The sequence below is a fragment of the Oncorhynchus mykiss genome, chromosome 22, assembly GCF_013265735.2.
Source record: "Oncorhynchus mykiss isolate Arlee chromosome 22, USDA_OmykA_1.1, whole genome shotgun sequence".
Classification (NCBI taxonomy): Eukaryota; Metazoa; Chordata; class Actinopteri; order Salmoniformes; family Salmonidae; genus Oncorhynchus; species Oncorhynchus mykiss.
Window position 1 is genome coordinate 34,606,219 of NC_048586.1, and position 21,129 is coordinate 34,627,347.

The window sequence follows — 21,129 nt, forward strand, 5'->3', positions numbered from 1 at the left end:
TACAACCAGTTAGCAAGTCGGAATATGAAAGCACTTTGGTGCGAGAACTGCAAATCAATCCCAGAACAACAGCGAAGGACCTTGTAAAGATGCTGGAGGAAACAGGTACAAACGTATCTATATCCACAGTTAAAGGAGTCCTATATCGACATAACCTGAAAGGCCGCTCAACAAGGAAGAATCCACTGATCCAAAACCACCATAAAATGTCAGACTACGGTTTGCAACTGCACATGGGGACAAAGATCATACTTTTTGGAGAAATGTCCTCTGGTCTGATGAAACAAAAATAGAACTGTTTGGCCATAATGACCATCGTAATTTTTGGAGGAAAAAGGGGGAGGCTTGCAAGTCGAAGAACAACTGTGATGGACTGGGGTGGCAGCATCATGCTGTGGGGGTGCTTTGCTACAGGAGGGACTGGTGCATTTCACAAAATAGATGGAATCATGAGGATGGAAATTATGTAGATGTATTGAAGCAACATCTCAAGACATCAGTCAGGAAGTTAAAGCTTGGTCGCGAATGGGTCTTCCAAATGGGCAATGACCCCAAGCATACTTCCAAAGTTGTGGCAAAATGGCTTAAGGACAACAAAGTCAAGGTATTGGAGTGCCCATCACTAAGCCCTGATCTCAATCGCATAGAACACTTGTGGGCAGAACTGAAAACATGTGAACAAGGAGGCCTACAAACCTGACTCAATTACACCAGCTCTGTCAGGAGGAATGGGCCAAAATTCACCCAGCTTATTGTGGGAAGCTTGTGGAAGGCTACGTTTGACCCAAGTTAAACCATTTAAAGGCAATGCTACCAAATACTAATTGGGTGTATGTAAACTTCTGACCCACTGGGAATGTGATGAAAGAAATAAAAGCTGAAATAAATCATTCTCTCTATTATTCTGACATTTCACATTGTTAAAATAAATTGGTGATCCTAACTGACCTAAGACAGCAAATTTTTACCACAATGATTAAATGTCAGGAATTGTGAAATTGAATTTAAATGCATGTAAACTTCTGACTTCAACTGAATATTTATGAAAGCTTTAAAATGTAAATTGTGTTTGGTTTTGAGGATGTGATAGTGCTCTTGATTATGGTTACTTTTTAAGGTATTTTTTTAAAATACATTTTCAACTGTTCCCTGAGCATTCCCTGTTTCATCATAGAATGCTCATGTTCTAAAGGGGAATGTCAACGTTTTATCTGGGAATGCTTGTTTTCCCTTGGTGCTAGCTGTTCCTGGTTGGCATCTCCAATGTGTGGGATAGGCTTTTGGTAAATGCTTTTTCAAGGATGGGACCATCACAGGAGGAGGCTACATATATGTAGGGATATCCTCTTTACTACTAGAAGTGGTACAGACTAGTGTGTTTCCTATGTTGTTTATCTGACTCAAACAATTCATTAAATACATACTTTATCAGGTAATTTATACACAACAAGGGAACAGCAATATTATTTTTTGAAGGGACTGTCAGTCACCAGATTTATGATTGCACAAATTGAAACCCTTGAACTCCTGTGTAATGCTTCATCTCCCTACAGGAAGTATTACTGTTCAACTTGATTCAGTGCTACTAAAATCCAGGGCAGCTGCTTTTCCCATTTAGTTGCTGAAACTAAGCTTCAGCAGAGCTACATACTGTATTGTAGCCCACTGACAAGACTTCACTGCACAAAGCCTGGCAATGTAAGGTACATTCATTGAGGTAGTGGAATATTTAAGTGTGCTCTCTGCTTGTGTGTGACTGGCAAACCTAGAACATGTTGCGTCACAGAAGTATTTTGTATCCAATAAATCAAGGAATAGGGGGCACTATGAAGTTAATGGCAATAACCTGGTATCCCACCGGGCAGCATAGGATGCTGTGGCTGTGCGTGTTGTACCCTGTTATGGCAATACTTTTGAGAGGGAGAGGCACATGTGCAGGGAGTGAGAGCGTGGAGGGAGGCAGGGACGGGGACAAGTTTTTTTTAATTTTTTTTAATGACCCTGTGGGGTGGTTAGTTGGTAGTTAAAATCCATCAGGTCTTGTGCAGCACATAGATTGAACAGGACAGCCACCATATAAACATGGCAAGGCAGGGCCACAACATAAAGAGGCGTAGTAGAATAACCCTTATTTCCACTGTAGCACTACAAAGCTGATTCAAATAATCAAAGCTTGATGAGTTTTTAGTGCTAGGGCAACATCCAAAATGTGCACCCAAGGAGGGCCCCAGGACCAATTGTGGGAACCCTGCTCGAGCAGACCAGCAGCACACCCAGAAATCATCTGCAGCAGTAGTGATCACTGGAGGCTAACAGGGCTGATTGGATGGACTAGTGGTGATTGTGAGGGAGGTAGGGACTACCCCACTGTCTCTCACTGTCAACAAGGCAAAGATATTTGCTGTGTTGTGGTGGTGCTCTCTAGTTGGGACCTTTTTGTTTGTTGGGGACAGGCATGGTTGGTTGCTTTGCTGAAGGGAAAACAAGAGTTTTCAACCCATAATACAGAGACAGGCCCTAACCTACCCTCTCTAAAATGCCTCCAGCAAAAATGACAACCATTTATTTAATATTAACTTTCAAACTAATGTCAAGTCCTAATAAAGTCCTAATAAAGTCCCTGTTGCCCCAGGCAGGACTCTGACTTTGGCTCTGACAGGGAATGTTAAAGCTGTTGCCTATAAGTTGTTGTTCATGAGTATGTGTTGCTGTACCAAGTCAATGTCCCCTTTTATCAGCACTTTACACTCACTTTAAACTAGGGATGCATGATATATTGGAATGTCAAAGCTACTGTGCATACCTATATAACGTAGATGTATGACCTATATGACGCCACGTAAAATTGTGTTACACGTGCAACACAGAATTCCTAACCTAGCATTTTGGTTTTACTAGTGTTTTAGAGCAGTTGGAGGCCACGGAAGGAGTGTTGTATGGCATTGAAGCTCGTTTGGAGGTGAGTTAGCACAGTGTCCAAGGAAGGGCCAGAAGTATACAGAAAGGTGTCGTCTGCATAGAGGTGGATCAGGGAATCACCCGCAGCAAGCGCGACATCATTGATACATACAGAGAAAAGCGTCGGCCTGAGAATTGAACCCTGTGGCACCCCCATAGAGACTGCCAGAGGTCCGGACAACAGGCCCTCCGATTTGACACACTGAACTCTGCCTGCAAAGTAGTTGGTGAACCAGACGAGGCAGTCATTTGAGAAACCATGGCTATTGAGTCTGCCGATAAGAATACGGGGATTGACAGAGTCGAAAGCCTTGGCCAGGTTGATAAAGACGGCTGATATCGTGATATCGTTTAGTACCTTGAGCATGGCTGAGGTGCACCCGTGACCGGCTCGGAAACCAGATTGCACAGCGGAGAAGGTACTGTGGGATTCTAAATGGACACTGATCTGTTTATTAACTTGGCTTTCAAAGACTTTAGAGAGGCAGGGCAGGATGGATATAGGCCTATAGCAGTTTGGGTCTAGTGTCACCCCCTTTGAAGTTGGGGATGACCGTGGCAGCTTTCCAATCTTTGGGGATCTTGGACGATACGAAAGAGGTTGAACAGGCTGGTAATAAGGGTTGCAACAATGGCAGCGGATAGTTTTAGAAAGAGAGGGTCCAGATTGTCTAGCCCAGCTGATATGTATGGGTCCAGGCTTTGAAGCTCTTTCAGAACATTTGCTATCTGGATTTGGGTAAAGGAGAAGCTGGGGAGGCTCGGGCGAGTAGCTGCGGGGGGGGGGGGATTATAATGGAATTCATCAATCATTCTCTGTCGTGGGTGATGTTGGCTTTTGTCGACTGGTCGAGCACCGGTACACACTTCCAAGTGCGTTATTTTTCAGATGTTGCCCTACCGGAGTTATACAGTAATTGCATCACTGTTATTAGCTTCACAACATACATACTATGGAGCGCCGTTTGGGGCTTTGCGTGTCAAAGAAAGATATAGTAGCACTGTCAAAGCTGTACAAAAAAAAGTCTGCAACCACCGGCCTCGAACGATGCGTTTACAGTACCCGCGTTAGTAATAAAGCATTATTTGTTCGACCGCAACTTCTGGGGTAGCTAGCTTTAGCTTGGTACCTAGCTAGCACCAATACAACCAGCCTGAAAACAATGACCAGTAGAAACTGCAGTTATTTTCATTATTCTTAGCAATGATTTTGGAATCCTTGTAAGTATTAGCTAGGTTGCCACTTGTTGTTCACCTATTGAAACTGAACTTCAGTTCATGAAAATAAATAGCTAGCCAGCTACTTAACCCTGTTGCCCAAAGCTAACGTTATAAGCAGCCAGCTAGCTTCATCTGGCTAGTGACGCTCGACCTGATTGGGTTGTGTTGTAAAGCTAGCCACTATAAGGATTAGGCACGAGGAATTTGCAGTTTGCCTTCAAAATAAAAGTACGTCATTGACAGTGATGCAAATGAATACAAATTGTAGGGCTAACCGCAAAGCTCACTATTGTGGCTAATCTGTATTGTGACAAGCTTCACAATGATGGGTCCGACCACCATTAATAAAATAAGAACTGTCTTGTATATTAGGGTTATTTTAGATTGTCGGTTTTGGTATGTTTTTGGGGAAGAACATTGTTTGCATCCATGAGCTAGTTACCTTTTTATTTAATGACCAGCACTGTAGGTTGCGCGAGACAACTTTACAAGCATCATAGAATACGTATCGATGAATCGTTATGACATATGAAATACGAGTGATGGTGTAATAACTACGAACAAAAATTAATGAACGCGTTAAATTATTATGTGACGTCCAGTCATATTCAGATCCTGATTGGTCAACAAGCTTATTTGACAGGTTAAGTAGTGTTGACGTGTATCTTTTTGGACACTCAAAGATAATTATAGGATTTATTTTTTTTGACAAGGAAAATATTGGTACCGAAATGACATCTTAGTCCGATACATCACTACTTTCAATTTATTATGATTATTTGAGTTGTGTGTCTTTTGACCAGACTTGTTTCCTAACCTTTGAGTTTCTAAGGAGGATCTATGTTTCTATGAATGTTATTTCTAAGTATCTCTTTCAGCTCTACTTTACAAGGCAATTCCACTGTAACATAATTATGCTGAAACCAAGATTTTTCACTTTAAATGTGTCACACAAAAATCAATGATTGCAAAGTTGAACCATACAACTCTGTGCACAAGGACGACTTTTAACAATTTCAAGAAACACATTTACTTGAACAGTGCAGATGCATATTTTGGATACAGAATGATGGCGCGTTGCACCAACTGTCATTCTGTTACCAAACTTTGCGTTTTTGGGCAATTTTCAGTGGATATTGTTAGTTGCCTGGTTTAACTACATAATTCTGTTATCGTGGACTTGCCCTACATCAGATCATGTTGTTCTTGACTCATGGCCAGCAGTATTTAAAAAAAATAATAATAATAATTACAGTTCTAATAGGCTAGGTGTAATTGAGTTAGACATTACAATTATGATTATTTTCTGAAGGAGGAGTATATTGTATTCAGTTGCATGACTCGCCACGGCGAGTTTACCACGAAAGTAACGTCATTTAGGAGAAATGGGCCTGTATTATGTTCTCGCTCTCTGACTGTACTCTGATAGACCGGTTACTGGAGTCAACCGCACTAATGTTGTGCAAACACAAGTATGATGCACGGATCTGGAATCATGGCCAAATGCCGCTAGTCCCTATATAGTGCACTACTTTTGACCAGAGCCTTATGGGTAGTGTACCATGATTAGTATGTAGGGAATAGGGTGTCATTTGGGATGAAGCCATGACCAAGTGCCAAGATGCTTCATCATTCCTTCCTGATAACGATCACATGCATCATTTCAAGTCGAATGGTCTTCTGAGCACACTAAGTATTCCCATATTGAATCCAGATCCACTCCTAGAGAAATCCTCTCACCATCACTGTTTGTCAGTTCATTCAGTGCCGTTAAGCAGTTTATAAATGCAGGGAAGGAGAAATGATACACACACACACACACACACAACTCCATGCTCTCGTATCGCAGGTCACTGTCCCAGCCTTCCGTTGCTCTTAACCTCCTCCACCAACCCCCCTCCCCATGATGCATCTCTCTCTCCCTGCTTTACTAAAGCTTCTCAGCATGCCTGACCGACTGCCTCGTCTCTTTGTTTTTAATCGCTGTGATTGCCAACAAGCTGTGATGTTATCTCACAACCCACAACCTCTGTCCCTACCATGGGATTTGCAGTCAATTAAATGCAATAATGAACTTTATCATTTGTTTGCTCAAGCTGCACTATCATGCAAGGCAGACTGGCTCTTAGGTTCGTCTGGCTCGTGTATCATACTGATTACGAATGTTTTTGTTGACCTTTTTTAATTTGTTTTTCTTTTAGATTGCATTTATCATGGTGAAATTGTAGTATAGTTGAACATGTATTTCAGGCTTCCTTTCAAGTCAGTATCCAGCAGCTAGACATTTATAATTTGGCATGCTTTGCATAGTTTAAAAAAATGTAGCCTTGTGTGTTGCTCTGCCTGAGGGTGTGACGGACTGAATTTTTTTCACACTTCGTACCACACTATGTGAGTGGAAAAGCCCCCAGTCCAGGAACCTTTTTTATTATACATTATTTTCGCTGCTCTCATCTTGAAATATGGGGCAATGTCAAACGCTGGAGGTGAGCCAGCACCAATATTATCGAGGTGACTTGCTTTGTAATCCCAGGACCAAAGACCTACATGTCATTTGAAGTAGACATTTCATATGGCAAAAGGTTTTTTTTGTTTTGTTTTTAGGCCATGTAATTGAGTTTCTCTTTAATCTTATGGATTATGAATGAGTAAGATGCTTAATATTTTGTCATACTATTAAATCTATTTTGTTGTCGGAACGGAACTGATTTGCTAATGCACTGTAAACTCATCCAATTATGTACATATCCTAAGTAGATTTGATCTACAGTTTGACAACACAGCATTGTTTTACTGCCCCCCCCCCCCTTTAGGATTCGATATGACAGGCAGGCTGCTCGATGTTCTGGCAGTCTCTTTAATGTGGATCCCAGGAATAATAGCTGCTGCCTTGACAAAAACAAAACAGATGCATCAATAAAATAGGGTGGTGTTGTGTCACTGACTGCTGATGGTGCTGCCTGGTAGTGGTATTTGAATCAGGGCTACCAGGCCGGCAGGGCAACAGCTCTTCCAGGTCCTTGTTGAAATCATGAAAAATATTAGCGGAGCAATTCACTCTCAGCTGAAGTTTAAGCCGAAGCTGACATCATACTTTGTATTATTCACAGTGCTTATTCACAGTACGATAGTTGTTTGATATAGGCTATTTACTTGTCTGTCTTTTTTTTTTGGGGGGGGGGGGGGCACTTTACATCTCCTGTGATGTTTGAAATTTGATCGCAGATGGTGGGTGATGACAGTCTGCTATTCTAATTAGTCCCAAAGGTATGGCCCATAAATTAGCAGTAAAGCATACACCAGAGGAGGTTGGTGGGAAGAGCTATAGGGAGATGGGCTCATTGTAATTAATGAAACGGAGTCAAACGTATGGCTTCATATGTTTGATACTGTTCCATTTATATATTATTCCAGACATTAAAATGAGCCTGTCCTCCTATAGCTCCGCACACCAGCCTCCACTGGTATGCACCTAGACTAGGCAGTTCCATCCACAGCAGCTGTGGTCTGTTATAAGCTACAGCAAGTCAGGGTCTTATTCATTAGGACACGCAGTAGCAAAATGTGTTTGCATGGAAATGTATGTTTCTAATCGGACAATTCCAGGTAGTCCCTGGAATTCACATTTCAGTCTGTGTTGCCTAATGAACATGGCCCAGAGCAGCTGTGGCCTGTTTCTCAGCTACAACCAGAGGCTGGTGTTGTCTAGCTACCGCCAGGTGCAGCGGGGTTCTTCCTGTTAATGTATATTACCTTCCTGCTCTAAATGCTTTTGTGGATTATTATTTCCTCAATTAGACTGAGAGGGTCCATCTGGTTTAAACTGAGGCAAACCACTCTGCTGTTGTCCCATATCTTCCCATCCAACCCACTGTGAACAGGTAGGCTAATGATGACTGACGGAAGACAAGGCTTACAATTTCAGTTAAACTGGTTTATAACTAAACAGTCTAATTGCGACGATTAATGTGGAGCCGACATGTATTAGATAAAGTTCTAAGATATTTCCTTAAACATTTTTTTTTCGTTTTCTTGAATTTCTTGATGTATAAGAAATTCAGCTTTTAGCTGCCATCTACAGTGCATTCGGAAACTATTCAGATCCCTTAGTTTTTCACATTTTGTTACGTTACCGCCTTATTCTAAAATAGATTTTTTTTTAAGTCCTCACTAATCTACTCACAATACCCCATAATGACAAAACAAAAACAGATTTTTAGAAATGTTTGCAAATTGTATTAAAAAAAACTGAAATATAACGTTTTGCAGGCTCAGTACTTCCTTGAAGCACCTTTGGCAATGATTACCGTCTCAAGTCTTCTTGGGTATGACACTACAAGCTTGGCACATCTGTATTTGGGGAGTTTCTCCCATTGTTCTCTGCAGATCCTCTCAAGCTCTCCGGTTGGATGGGGAGTGTTGCTGCGCATCTATTTTCAGGTCTCTCCAGAGATGTTCGATCGGGTTCAAATCTTGGCCGGGCCACTCAAGGACATTCAGAGACTTGTCCCGAAGCCACTCCTGCATTGTCTTTGCTGTCTTCTTAGGGTCGTTGTCCTGCTGGAAGGTGAATCTTTGCCCCAGTCTGAGGTCCTTAGCGCTCTGGAGCAGGTTTCCATCAAGGATCTCTACTTTACTCCGTTCATCTTTCCCTCGATCCTGACTAGTCTCCCAGTCCCTGCCTCTGAAAAACATCCCCACAGCATGATACTGCCATTTGGATGGTGCCAGGTTTCTTCCAGATGTGATGCTTGGCATTCAAGCCAAAGTTGTTTCTTACTGTCAGAGTATTTAGGTGCCTTTTGGCATACTCCAAGCGGGCTGGAATGTGACTTTTACTGAGAAGTGGCTTCCGTCTGGCCACTCTACCATAAAGGCCTGATTGGTGTAGTGCTGCAGAGATGGTTTTCCTTCTGGAAGTTTCTCCCATCTTCACAGAGGAACTCTAGAGCTCTGTCAGAGTGAGTTTGGCCGGGAGGCCAGCTCTAGGAAGCTTCTTGGTGGTTCCAAACTTATTCCATTGAAGAATGATGGAGGCCACTGTGTTCTTGTGGACCAACAATGTTGCAGAAATATTTTAGTACCGTTCCCCAGATCTGTGCCTCAACACAATCCTGTCTCGGAGCTCTGCGGACAATTCCTTCAACGTCATGGCATGGTTTTTGCTCTGACATGCACTGTCAACTTTGGGACATTATATTATATAGAGGTGGATAGCTAGACAGACACATGTGTGTGCCTTTCCAAATCATGTCAAATAAATTGGATTTACCACCGGTGTACTCCAAGTTGTAGAAACTTCTCAAGGATGATCAATGGAAACGGGATGCACTGGAGTTCAATTTCAAGTGTCGCAGCAAAGGCAAATACTTTCCGAATGCATTGGAATAAATAAAAATAAATTGAAATTATTGTTTTCTGTACTGTGTCTTAAAGTGAGTCGTGTGCTTGGATCGTGGAAGCTTGTGTCCTAAGGATTTTTTAAAAATATATATATTTTTAATGGCCTCATAAGTGTGCCCTCTAGCAGAACAGAAGGCAGAAAAACTGAGGGGGTACACAGTCAGGAAGTCCTTTCAACAGAACTTTCCCCGTTGCTATGCAATGAAGAAAATAAACCTTGGAATTAGTGATGCACCGATATGAAGTTTTTGGCCTATACCGATATCCAATATTTACCTTGTCCAAAAAATATATTGATATATTGATATTTGTTTGCGGCCTTTTAAGCATTCTAGTACAGTTTAAATAGTTATACCACTGCATCCATTGTGGTTTAAGGCACTGCATCTCAGTGCAAGAGGCGTCACTACAGTTCCTGGTTCGATTCCAGGCTTTATCAAATCAAATCAAATTGATTTATATAGCCCTTCATACATCAGCTATAGATATCTCAAAGTGCTGTACAGAAACCCAGCCTAAAACCCCAAACAGCAAGCAATGCAGGTGTAGAAGCACGGTGGCTAGGAAAAACTCCCTAGAAAGGCCAAAACCTAGGAAGAAACCTAGAGAGGAACCAGGCTATGTGGGGTGGCCAGTCCTCTTCTGGCTGTGCCGGGTGGAGATTATAACAGAACATGGCCAAGATGTTCAAATGTTCATAAATGACCAGCATGGTCGAATAATAATAATAATAATAAGGCAGAACAGTTGAAACTGGAGCAGCAGCACAGCCAGGTGGACTGGGGACAGCAAGGAGTCATCATGTCAGGTAGTCCTGGGGCATGGTCCTAGGGCTCAGGTCCTCCGAGAGAGAGAAAGAGAGAGGGGAGAATTAGAGAATGCACACTTAGATTCACACAGGACACCAAATAGGACAGGAGAAGTACTCCAGATATAACAAACTGACCCTAGCCCCCCGGCACAAACTACTGCAGCATAAATACTGGAGGCTGAGACAGGAGGGGTCAGGAGACACTGTGGCCCACTCCGAGGACACCCCCGGACAGGGCCAAACAGGAAGGATATAACCCCACCCACTTTGCCAAAGCACAGCCCCCACACCACTAGAGGGATATCTTCAACCACCAACTTACCATCCTGAGACAAGGCTGAGTATAGCCCACAAAGACCTCCGCCACGGCACAACCCAAGGGGGGGGGGGGCGCCAACCCAGACAGGATGACCACATCAGTGACTCAACCCACTCAGGTGACGCACCCCCTCCAGGGACGGCATGAGAGAGCCCCAGTAAAGCCAGTGACTCAGCCCCTGTAATAGGGTTAGAGGCAGAGAATCCCAGTGGAAAGAGGGGAACCGGCCAGGCAGAGACAGCAAGGGCGGTTCGTTGCTCCAGAGCCTTTCCGTTCACCCTCCCACTCCTGGGCCAGACTACACTCAATCATATGACCCACTGAAGAGATGAGTCTTCAGTAGAGACTTAAAGGTTGAGACCGAGTTTGCGTCTCTGACATGGGTAGGCAGACCGTTCCATAAAAATGGAGCTCTATAGGAGAAAGCCCTGCCTCCAGCTGTTTGCTTAAAAATTCTGGGGACAATTAGGAGGCCTGCGTCTTGTGACCGTAGCGTACGTGTAGGTATGTACGGCAGGACCAAATCAGAGAGATAGGTAGGAGCAAGCCCATGTAATGCTTTGTAGGTTAGCAGTAAAACCTTGAAATCAGCCCTTGCTTTGACAGGAAGCCAGTGTAGAGAGGCTAACACTGGAGTAATATGATCAAATTTTTTGGTTCTAGTCAGGATTCTAGCAGCCGTATTTAGCACTAACTGAAGTTTATTTAGTGCTTTATCCGGGTAGCCGGAAAGTAGAGCATTGCAGTAGTCTAACCTAGAAGTGACAAAAGCATGGATTAATTTTTCTGCATCATTTTTGGACAGAAAGTTTCTGATTTTTGCAATGTTACGTAGATGGAAAAAAGCTGTCCTTGAAATGGTCTTGATATGTTCTTCAAAAGAGAGATCAGGGTCCAGAGTAACGCCGAGGTCCTTCACAGTTTTATTTGAGACGACTGTACAACCATTAAGATTAATTGTCAGATTCAACAGAAGATCTCTTTGTTTCTTGGGACCTAGAACAAGCATCTCTGTTTTGTCCGAGTTTAAAAGTAGAAAGTTTGCAGCCATCCACTTCCTTATGTCTGAAACACATTCTTCTAGCAAGGGCAATTTTGGGGCTTCACCACGTTTAATTGAAATGTACAGCTGTGTGTCATCCGCATAGCAGTGAAAGTTAACATTATGTTTTTGAATGACATCCCCAAGAGGTAAAATATATAGTGAAAACAATAGTGGTCCTAAAACGGAACCTTGAGGAACACCGAAATTTACAGTTGATTTGTCAGAGGACAAACCATTCACAGAGACAAACTGATATCTTTCCGACAGATAAGATCTAAACCAGGCCAGAACTTGTCCGTGTAGACCAATTTGGGTTTCCAATCTCTCCAAAAGAATGTGGTGATCGATGGTATCAAAAGCAGCACTAAGGTCTAGGAGCACGAGGACAGATGCAGAGCCTCGGTCCGATGCCATTAAAATGTCATTTACCACCTTCACAAGTGCCGTCTCAGTGCTATGATGGGGTCTAAAACCAGACTGAAGCATTTCATATACATTGTTTGTCTTCAGGAAGGCAGTGAGTTGTTGCGCAACAGCCTTTTCTAAAATTTTTGAGAGGAATGGAAGATTCGATATAGGCCGATTAGTTTTTTATATTTTCTGGGTCAAGGTTTGGCTTTTTCAAGAGGCTTTATTACTGCCACTTTTAGTGAGTTTGGTACACATCCGGTGGATAGGGAGCCGTTTATTATGTTCAACATAGGAGGGCCAAGCACAGGAAGCAGCTCTTTCAGTAGTTTAGTTGGAATAGGGTCCAGTATGCAGCTTGAAGGTTTAGAGGCCATGATTATTTTCATCATTGTGTCAAGAGATATAGTACTAAAACACTTGAGCGTCTCTCTTGATCCTAGGTCCTGGCAGAGTTGTGCAGACTCAGGACAACTGAGCTTTGAAGGAATACGCAGATTTAAGGAGGAGTCCGTAATTTGCTTTCTAATAATCATAATCTTTTCCTCAAAGAAGTTCATGAATTTATCACTGCTAAAGTGAAAGTCATCCTCTCTTGGGGAATGCTGCTTTTTAGTTAGCTTTGCGACAGTATCAAAAAGGAATTTCGGATTGTTCTTATTTTCCTCAATTAAGTTAGAAAAATAGGATGATCGAGCAGCAGTAAGGGCTCTTCGGTACTGCACAGTACTGTCTTTCCAAGCTAGTCGGAAGACTTCCAGTTTGGTGTGGCGCCATTTCCGTTCCAATTTTCTGGAAGCTTGCTTCAGAGCTCGGGTATTTTCTGTGTACCAGGGAGCTAGTTTCTTATGGGAAATGTTTTTAGTTTTTAGGGGTGCAACTGCATCTAGGGTATTGCGCAAGGTTAAGTTGAGTTCCTCAGTTAGGTGGTTAACTGATTTTTGTCCTCTGGCGTCCTTGGGTAGACAGAGGGAATCTGGAAGGACATCAAGGAATCTTTGTGTTGTCTGAATTTATAGCACGACTTTTGATGATCCTTGGTTGGGGTCTGAGCAGATTATTTGTTGCAATTGCAAACGTAATAAAATGGTGGTCCGATAGTCCAGGATTATGAGGAAAAACATTAAGATCCACAACATTTATTCCATGGGACAAAACTAGGTCCAGCGTATGACTGTGACAGTGAGTGGGTCCAGAGACATGTTGGACAAAACCCACTGAGTCGATGATGGCTCCAAATTTATCACATTCGGCCGTGATTATTATTTTCAATGACGGCCAAGGAACGGTGGGTTAACTGCCTTGTTCAGGGGCAGAACGACAGATTTTCATCTTGTCAGCTCGGGAATTCAATCTTGCAACCTTACAGTTAACTAGTCCAACGCTCTAACCACCTGCCTCTCATTGCACTCCACGAGGAGACTGCCTGTTACGCGAATGCAATAAGCCAAGGTAAGTTGCTAGCTAGCATTAAACGTATCTTATAAAAAACAATCAATCATAATCACTAGTTAACTACACATGGTTGATGTTAATAGTTTATCTAGCGTGTCCTGCGTTGCATATAATCGATGTGATGCGTATCATTGCTCCAATGTTTACCTAACCACTGAAGGTTGTGCAATGTAACAGGAATATTTAGACTAATGGATGCCACCCCTTAGATAAAATACGGAACGGTTCTGTATTTCACTGAAAGAATAAACATCTTGTTTTCGAGATGATAGTTTCCGGATTCGACCATATTAATGACCTAAGGCTGGTATTTCTGCGTGTTATTATATTATAACTAAGTCTATGATTTGATAGAGCAGTCTGACTGAGCGGTGGTAGGCAGCAGCAGGCTTGTAAGCATTCATTCAAACAGCACTTTCGTGTGTTTTGCCAGCAGCTCTTCGTTGTGCGTCAAGCATTGCGTTGTTTATGACTTTAAGCCTATCAACTCCCGAGATTAGGTTGGTGTAACCGAAGTGAAATGGCTAGCTAGTTAGCGGGGTGCAAATAGCGTTTCAAACGTCACTCGCTCTGGACTTGGAGTAGTTGTTCCCCTTACTCTGCATGGGTAACACTGCTTCGAGGGTGGCTGTTGTCGTTGTGTTTCTGGTTCGAGCCCAGGGAGGAGCGAGGAGAGGGACGGAAGCTATACTGTTACACTGGCAATAGTAAAGTGCCTATAAGAACATCCAATAGTCAAAGGTTAATGAAATACAAATGGTATAGAGGGAAATAGTCCTATAATTCCTATAATAACTACAACCTAAAACTTCTTACCTGGGAATTTTGAAGACTCATGTTAAAAGGAACCACCAGCTTTCATATGTTCTGAGCAAGGAACTTAAACGTGAGCTTTTTTACATGGCACATATTGCACTTTTACTTTCTTCTCCAACACTTTGTTTTTGCATTATTTAAACCAAATTGAACATGTTTCATTATTTATGTGAGGCTACGTTTATTGATGTATTATATTAAGTTAAAATAAGTGTTCATTCAGTATTGTTGTAATTGTCATTATTACAAATACATTTAAAAAATTGGTCGATTTAATCGGTATCGGCTTGTTTTGGTCCTCCAATAATCGGTATCGACGTTGAAAAATCATAATCGGTCGACCTCTTACACACACCGCACTGACTCTGACATTTTTTTGTTGGCATTTACACTTAATCAAAGCATTTTCACTTACTTGCTGTGCCGTTTCATTGCTCATTTCTTCAGTTTAATTCTCAACCAGGATTTCTGTGGAACGCCGTTTGGGTCTTTGTGTGTCAAAAAAGAAACGCATCAAATAACACTTTGACTTGTCAAATAACATTGTTTGACGAATCAGGATCTGAATATGACTATACATCACATAATAATTTAACGCTTTCATTATTTTTTTATGTAGTCATTACACTCAATCATATTTTATGTGTCACAACGATTCATCGATACATTTGCTGTGATGCTGGTAAAGTTGTCTCACGCATCTACAGTGCTGGTCATTGAAAAACGGTTGTTAGCTCATGGATGCAAACAACATTATTCTCCAAAAACATAGCAAAATTACATCTGTTTCAGTAGCTATAGTTAGCTAGCTAACTATATATAGCTTGTTATCATTTTAAAATAACCCTAATTTATAAGACAGTTCTGATTTGATGGTGGTCGGACCCATCTATGTGAAGCTAGCCACAAGACAGATTATCCACAATAGTGGACTTTGCAGTTAGCCTTCAAAAAAATAAAAGTATGGCATAATTCTATTTGTATCAATTTACATCACTGTCAATGACACTTTCTTTGAAGGCAAACCACAAATTCCTCTTGTGCCTAATCCTTATTGTGGCTAGCTTTACAACACACAACCCGGTCCAGTCGAGCATTGCTAGCCAGATGAAGCTAGCTGGCTGCTTATAACGTTAGCTTTGGGCAAGAGGGTTAAGTAGCTGGCTAGCTATTTATTTTCATGAACTGAAGTTCAGTTTCAATAAGTGAACAACAAGTGGCGACCTAGCTAATACTTACTCCACAAGGATTTCTAAATCATTGCTAAGAATAATGAAAATGACCAGTTTCTACATTGTTTTCAGGCTGGTTGTGTTGGTTCTAGCTAGGTACCAAGCTAATGTTAGCTACCCCAGAAGTTGCGGTCGAACAAATAATGCTTTACTACCAATGTGGTACTGTAAACGCGTCAATCGTGGCCGGTGTTTGCTTGTTTGCAGACATGTTTTGTACAGCTTTGACAGTACTACCGTATCTCTTTTTGACACGCAAATACCCAATGTTGTTCAATAGTATGTACAGTTGAAGTCTGAAGTTGACATAGTTGGAGTCATTAAAACTAGTTTTTCAACCACTCCACAATTTTCTTGTTTAACACACTAGTAAAATCAAATTTTATTTGTCACACACATGTTTAGCAGATGTTAATGCGAGTGTAGAGAAATTGTGCTTCTAGTTCCGACAATGCAGTAATAACCAACGACTAACCTAACAATTCCACAACTACTACCTTATACACAAGTGTAAAGGGATAAAGAATATGTACATAAAGATATGATTGAGTGATGGTACAGAACGGCATAGGCAAGATGCAGTAGATGGTATCGAGTACAGTATATACATATGAGATGAGAAATGTAGGGTATATAAACATTGTGGTTTTGGCAAGTCAGTTAGGCCATCTACTTTGCATCTCACAAGTCATTTTTCCAACAATTGTTTACAGATTATTTCACTGTGTCCCAATTCCAGTGGGTCAGACGTTTACATACAGTAAGTTGACTGTGCCTTTAAACAGCTTGGAAAATTCCAGAAAAATGTTGTATTGTCTTTAGAAGCTTCTGGCTAATTTACATCATTTGATGTAGGTGTACCTGTGGATATATTTCAAGGCCTACCTTCAAACTCAGTGCCTCTTTGCTTGACATGGGGAAATCAGCCAAGACCTCAGAAAAAAATGGTATACCTCCACAAGTCTGGTTCATCCTTGGGAGCAATTTCCAAATGCCTGAAGGCACAACGTTCATCTGTACAAACAATAGTACACAAGTATAAACACCATGGGACCACGCACCCGTCATATCGCTCAGGAAGGAGATGCGTTTTGTCTCCTAGAGATGAACATACTTTGGTGCGAAAACTGCACATCAATCCCAGAACAACAGTCAAGGACCTTGTGAAGATGGTGGAGGGAACCAGTGCAAAAGTATCTATATCCACAGTAAAACGAGTCCTGTATTGATAACCTGAAAGGCCGCTCAGCAAGGAAGAAGCCACTGCTCCAAAATCGCCATAAAAAAGCCAGACTATGGTTTACAACTGCACATGGGGAAAAAGATTGTACTGATGAAACAAAAATGGAACTGTTTGGCCATAATGACCATCATTATGTTTGGAGGAAAAAGGGGGAGGCTTGCATGCCAAAGAACACCATCCCAACCGTGAAGCACGGTAGTGGCAGCATCATGTTGTGGGGTGCTGTGCTGCAGGAGGGACCGGTGCACTTCACAAAATAGATGGCGTCATGAGGATGGAAAACTATGTAAATGTATTGAAGCAACAGCTCAAGACATCAGTCAGGAAGTTAAAGCTTTGTCGCAATGGGTCTTCCAAATGGACAATGACCCCAAGCATACTTCCAAAGTTGTGGCAAAAGGGCTTAAGGACAACAAAGTCCAAGTATTGGAGAGGCCATCACAAAGCCCTGACCTCAATCCCATCGAAAATCTGTGGGCAGAACTGAAAAAGCGTGTGCGAGCAAGGAGGCCTACAAACCCGACTCAGTTACACCAGCAGAGCAGGAGAATCACCCAACTCATTGTGGGAAGCTTGTGGAAGGCTACCTGACACGTTTGACCCAAGTTCAAAATTTACAGGCATTGCTACCAAATACTAATCGAATGTATGTAAACTTCTGACCCACAGGGAATGTGATGAAAGAAATAAAAGCTGAAATAAATCACACTACTATTATTCTGACATTTCACATTCTTAAAATAAAGTGGTGATCCTAACTGACCTAAGACAGGGAATTTCTACTAGGATTAAATGTCAGGAATTGTGAACCTGAGTTTATATGTATTTGGCTAAGGTGCATGTAAACTTCCGACTTCAACTGTATGTCGTGAAGCTAATAGCAGTGACTCTATTACTGTGTAACTCCGGTAGGGAAACCATATGAAAAAATAACACACTTGGTAGTGTGTACCGGTGCTCGACAAGTTGGCAAAAGCCAACATCACCCACGACAGAACGGTTGATTTGTCAAGGGCACTGAATTCCATTAATTTTGCTTTAATGGATTTCGCCTTTTGAGTTGTCTCGCTGAAATGTTCTTACTCTTTCAAATGACTGCTCGACTTGTTGACTGCTCGATCCACACAGCAGACATTGTGGGCTAGGTTAGGAATGCTGTGTTGCATGTGTAGCGCAAATTTTTACATGGTGTCATTACGTCATGAACCTACGTTATATAGGTATGCAGCGTTGACGTCCGTTTTTAACATTGGCGTTAAACCTAGACGTTGGGCTGATACCGACGTTGTCATTTTTAGCTAATATCGGCTGATAGCGATATCTTGCATCCCTAGTTGGAATTGTTTTTCCCAACAGAGCAGTCAGATTTTTTCCCCCAGATATTGGATTATGTCGTTTTTGCAGAAATCTTTACAGGTTACTTTGAATTAAGCCTCATGTGTTTGCATTACAAGCACTTGCTGACTTAGTTCCAGGCCCTTTTTCTTAATAGCATCTTAATGTAATAGTGCTGCTCTAGGATCAGTTTTGCCTTTAAAGTCCTAATGAATGAGTTAGAGGGGAGGACCTGATCCTAGATCAATACTCCTACTCTGTTTTATGAATATGGGCCCTGGACAGGAAAGGCAGCTGAAATTAAAACTGCTGTCTCTGTGGGACCTGAAGGCCAGAGGTCTCCAGAGGAGCCCTTGATCAGCCAATAACAAACAGTTCTAAACAGAGCCAGCTCAAAATAAACTCTGCGGGATGTGTTTGTTCAGCGGAGGTTTGGTTTGGGCCCGTTTCATTGGCTGCTCCCTCGATGCATGTTAAAATCCTTTGAATTGGTGGACTTGACACAGTGGACTTGAGAGATTCCTCTGTGAATTATGTAATCTAAGAACAGACCTCACACTTGACTTGTGGGAGGGCCATGGACGTCTGCTTTGCTTGAGAGAGGCGGGGTTGGGCTTGCTCCTCAAACTGAGGTTGCGTTCCAAATGGCACGCTATCCTCTATATAGCGTGCTACTTTTTACCAGAGGGCTCTGGTCAAAAATAATGCACTATAGGGAATAGGGTGCCATATGGGATACACTGACAAAATCTGAATGTAAAGACCCGACTCTGGTTCAAATGGTTGAAATGACCTCTGAGCCACGAAACCTGGAGAGTGCAGGGCAACTTCCTTCCTTTTACGCACGCACGCACGCACGCACGCACGCACGCACACACACACAAGTATGTGACACTCCTTCAAATTAGTGGATTCGGCTATTCCAGCCACACCTGTTGCTGACCTGGTGTGTGTATAGGAACGAGCACACAGCCATGCAATCTCCATAGACAAACATTGGCAGAATGGTTTCACTGCGGCGCTCGGTGACTTTCAACATGACACCGTGATATGCCATCTTTCCTACAAGTCAGTTTGTCAAATTTCTGCCATGGTAGAGCTGCCCTGGTCAACTGTAAGTGCTGTTATTGTGAATTGGAAATGTCTAGGGCCAACAATGGCTCAGCCGCGTAGTGGTAGGCCACACAAGCTCACAGAACAGGACCGCCGAGTGCTGAAGCGCGTAAAAATCGGCTGTCCTCGGTTATAACACTCAATACCAAGTTCCAAACTGCCTATGGAAGCAACGTCGGCACAAGAACGGTTCATCAGCAGCTTCATGAAATGGGTTTCCGTGGCTGAGCAGCTGCACACAAGTCTAAAATCACCATGCGTAATGCCAAGCCTCGGCAGGAGTGGTGTAAAGCTCACCGCCATTGGATGGACTCGGTGGCAACACGTTCTCTGGAGTGATGAATCACACTTCACCATCTGACAGTTCGACGGACGAATCATCTGGGTTTGGCGGATGCCAGGAAAATGCTACCTAACCCAATGTATAATGCCAACTGTAAAGTTTGCTGGAGGATAAATAATGGTGTGGGGCTGTTTTTCATTGTTTGGCTAGGCGCCTTAGTTCCCAGTGAAGGGAGATGTTAATGCGACAGCATACAATGTGGAGGCTCCCTATTAATGCCCATGATTTTCGAATGAGATGTTTGACAAGCAGCTGTCCACATACTTTTGGTCGTTTGTTTGAGGGGATGGTAAAACTAAGTGAACTTTTAAATGACTAAAACCAGATATAAAGTATGTAGAAACCATAATGGACCTAATACGTTTAATAATATAATCTTTGGGAACTATCACCAAAATATACGCAAGACACTCGGGTTGAGTTGAATTTAGAAAACCAATGAATTTAACAATTTAATTTAAGCAAAATAACACATTATCCATGGAAAATGCATAGAATTGCAGGAAGCTAGCTTCAAAACGGCAACATTTTCTCTCGAATGCATGGCAAAAGTGCCAAGATGGGGAGCCTCAAATTATCTAAAATGTAGCTGTGCTGATGGCCGACCTCACTCATTGCCATGCCACACCCACCATCTAAGCCCCTTTTTGATCCAGATAAAACCCTGGGTAATATTTAGAAGGCAGAGGAGAGATCAGGAGACAAAGACACTGCTGGGGGTGGTGGTTTTTCGGCCTCTTTCCCTGTCCCCTGTGGACACTAATCCTAGCGCTTTTGGGCTGACGATAGAGGCCTAGGGCCACATTCAAGGCCTTTATATCGGGGATTTGCTGTACCCCAAACTCTGTGCATTGTTGTAATAGAGGGGCCGGGCTGAAGCGACATGCCCATCGTGTATTGTCTACAGTTCTCCCGTTTCTAACCCAGTCCTTTAGATCAGCAGTAACAACCTACCACGATGCACAAACATGGGATTCTAGGTTGGTTGGGCTTGTTTTTCCAAAGGTGACGCTTGTAATATTAGCATAGTTATCACACTAACTGTAAACAAGCTGTGAACATTTTTTTGTTTTTACCTGCATCACACTGTACGGCACAGTTGCTGCCATCATTCTGGGGAAACCAGCACTATTCTGTGGGCATGCATTTCACACTATGTAGAGCAGTCGAAGACGGCCATTTGTGGAAGTCAAATACCATGATGGACCTGGATAAGGCAAGTTAATGTGAGGGGATTACAGAAATTGGATCAGCAGGTAGCACGTTATCTGTTCTGGAGTGCGATGGGGGGGGGGGGGGGGGGGGGTTGGGTCGGAAGGGGCACTGACGGACAGTCCTTGACACGAATGATCCAGACAGACCACAGCTGGACTACTAGAAGTGGACTATGGACATGGGAGGCTATAGACTTCGATAAGGTGGTGGAC

At 42.5% G+C, this 21,129-nt stretch overlaps 1 protein-coding gene across 6 annotated transcripts in view; it reads left to right on the forward strand.

The window, feature by feature from the left end:
• Positions 1-21,129, forward strand: part of LOC110501792 (unconventional myosin-Ib) — a 169,164-nt gene that overhangs the window by 3,340 nt on the left and 144,695 nt on the right. The window lies entirely within an intron of this gene.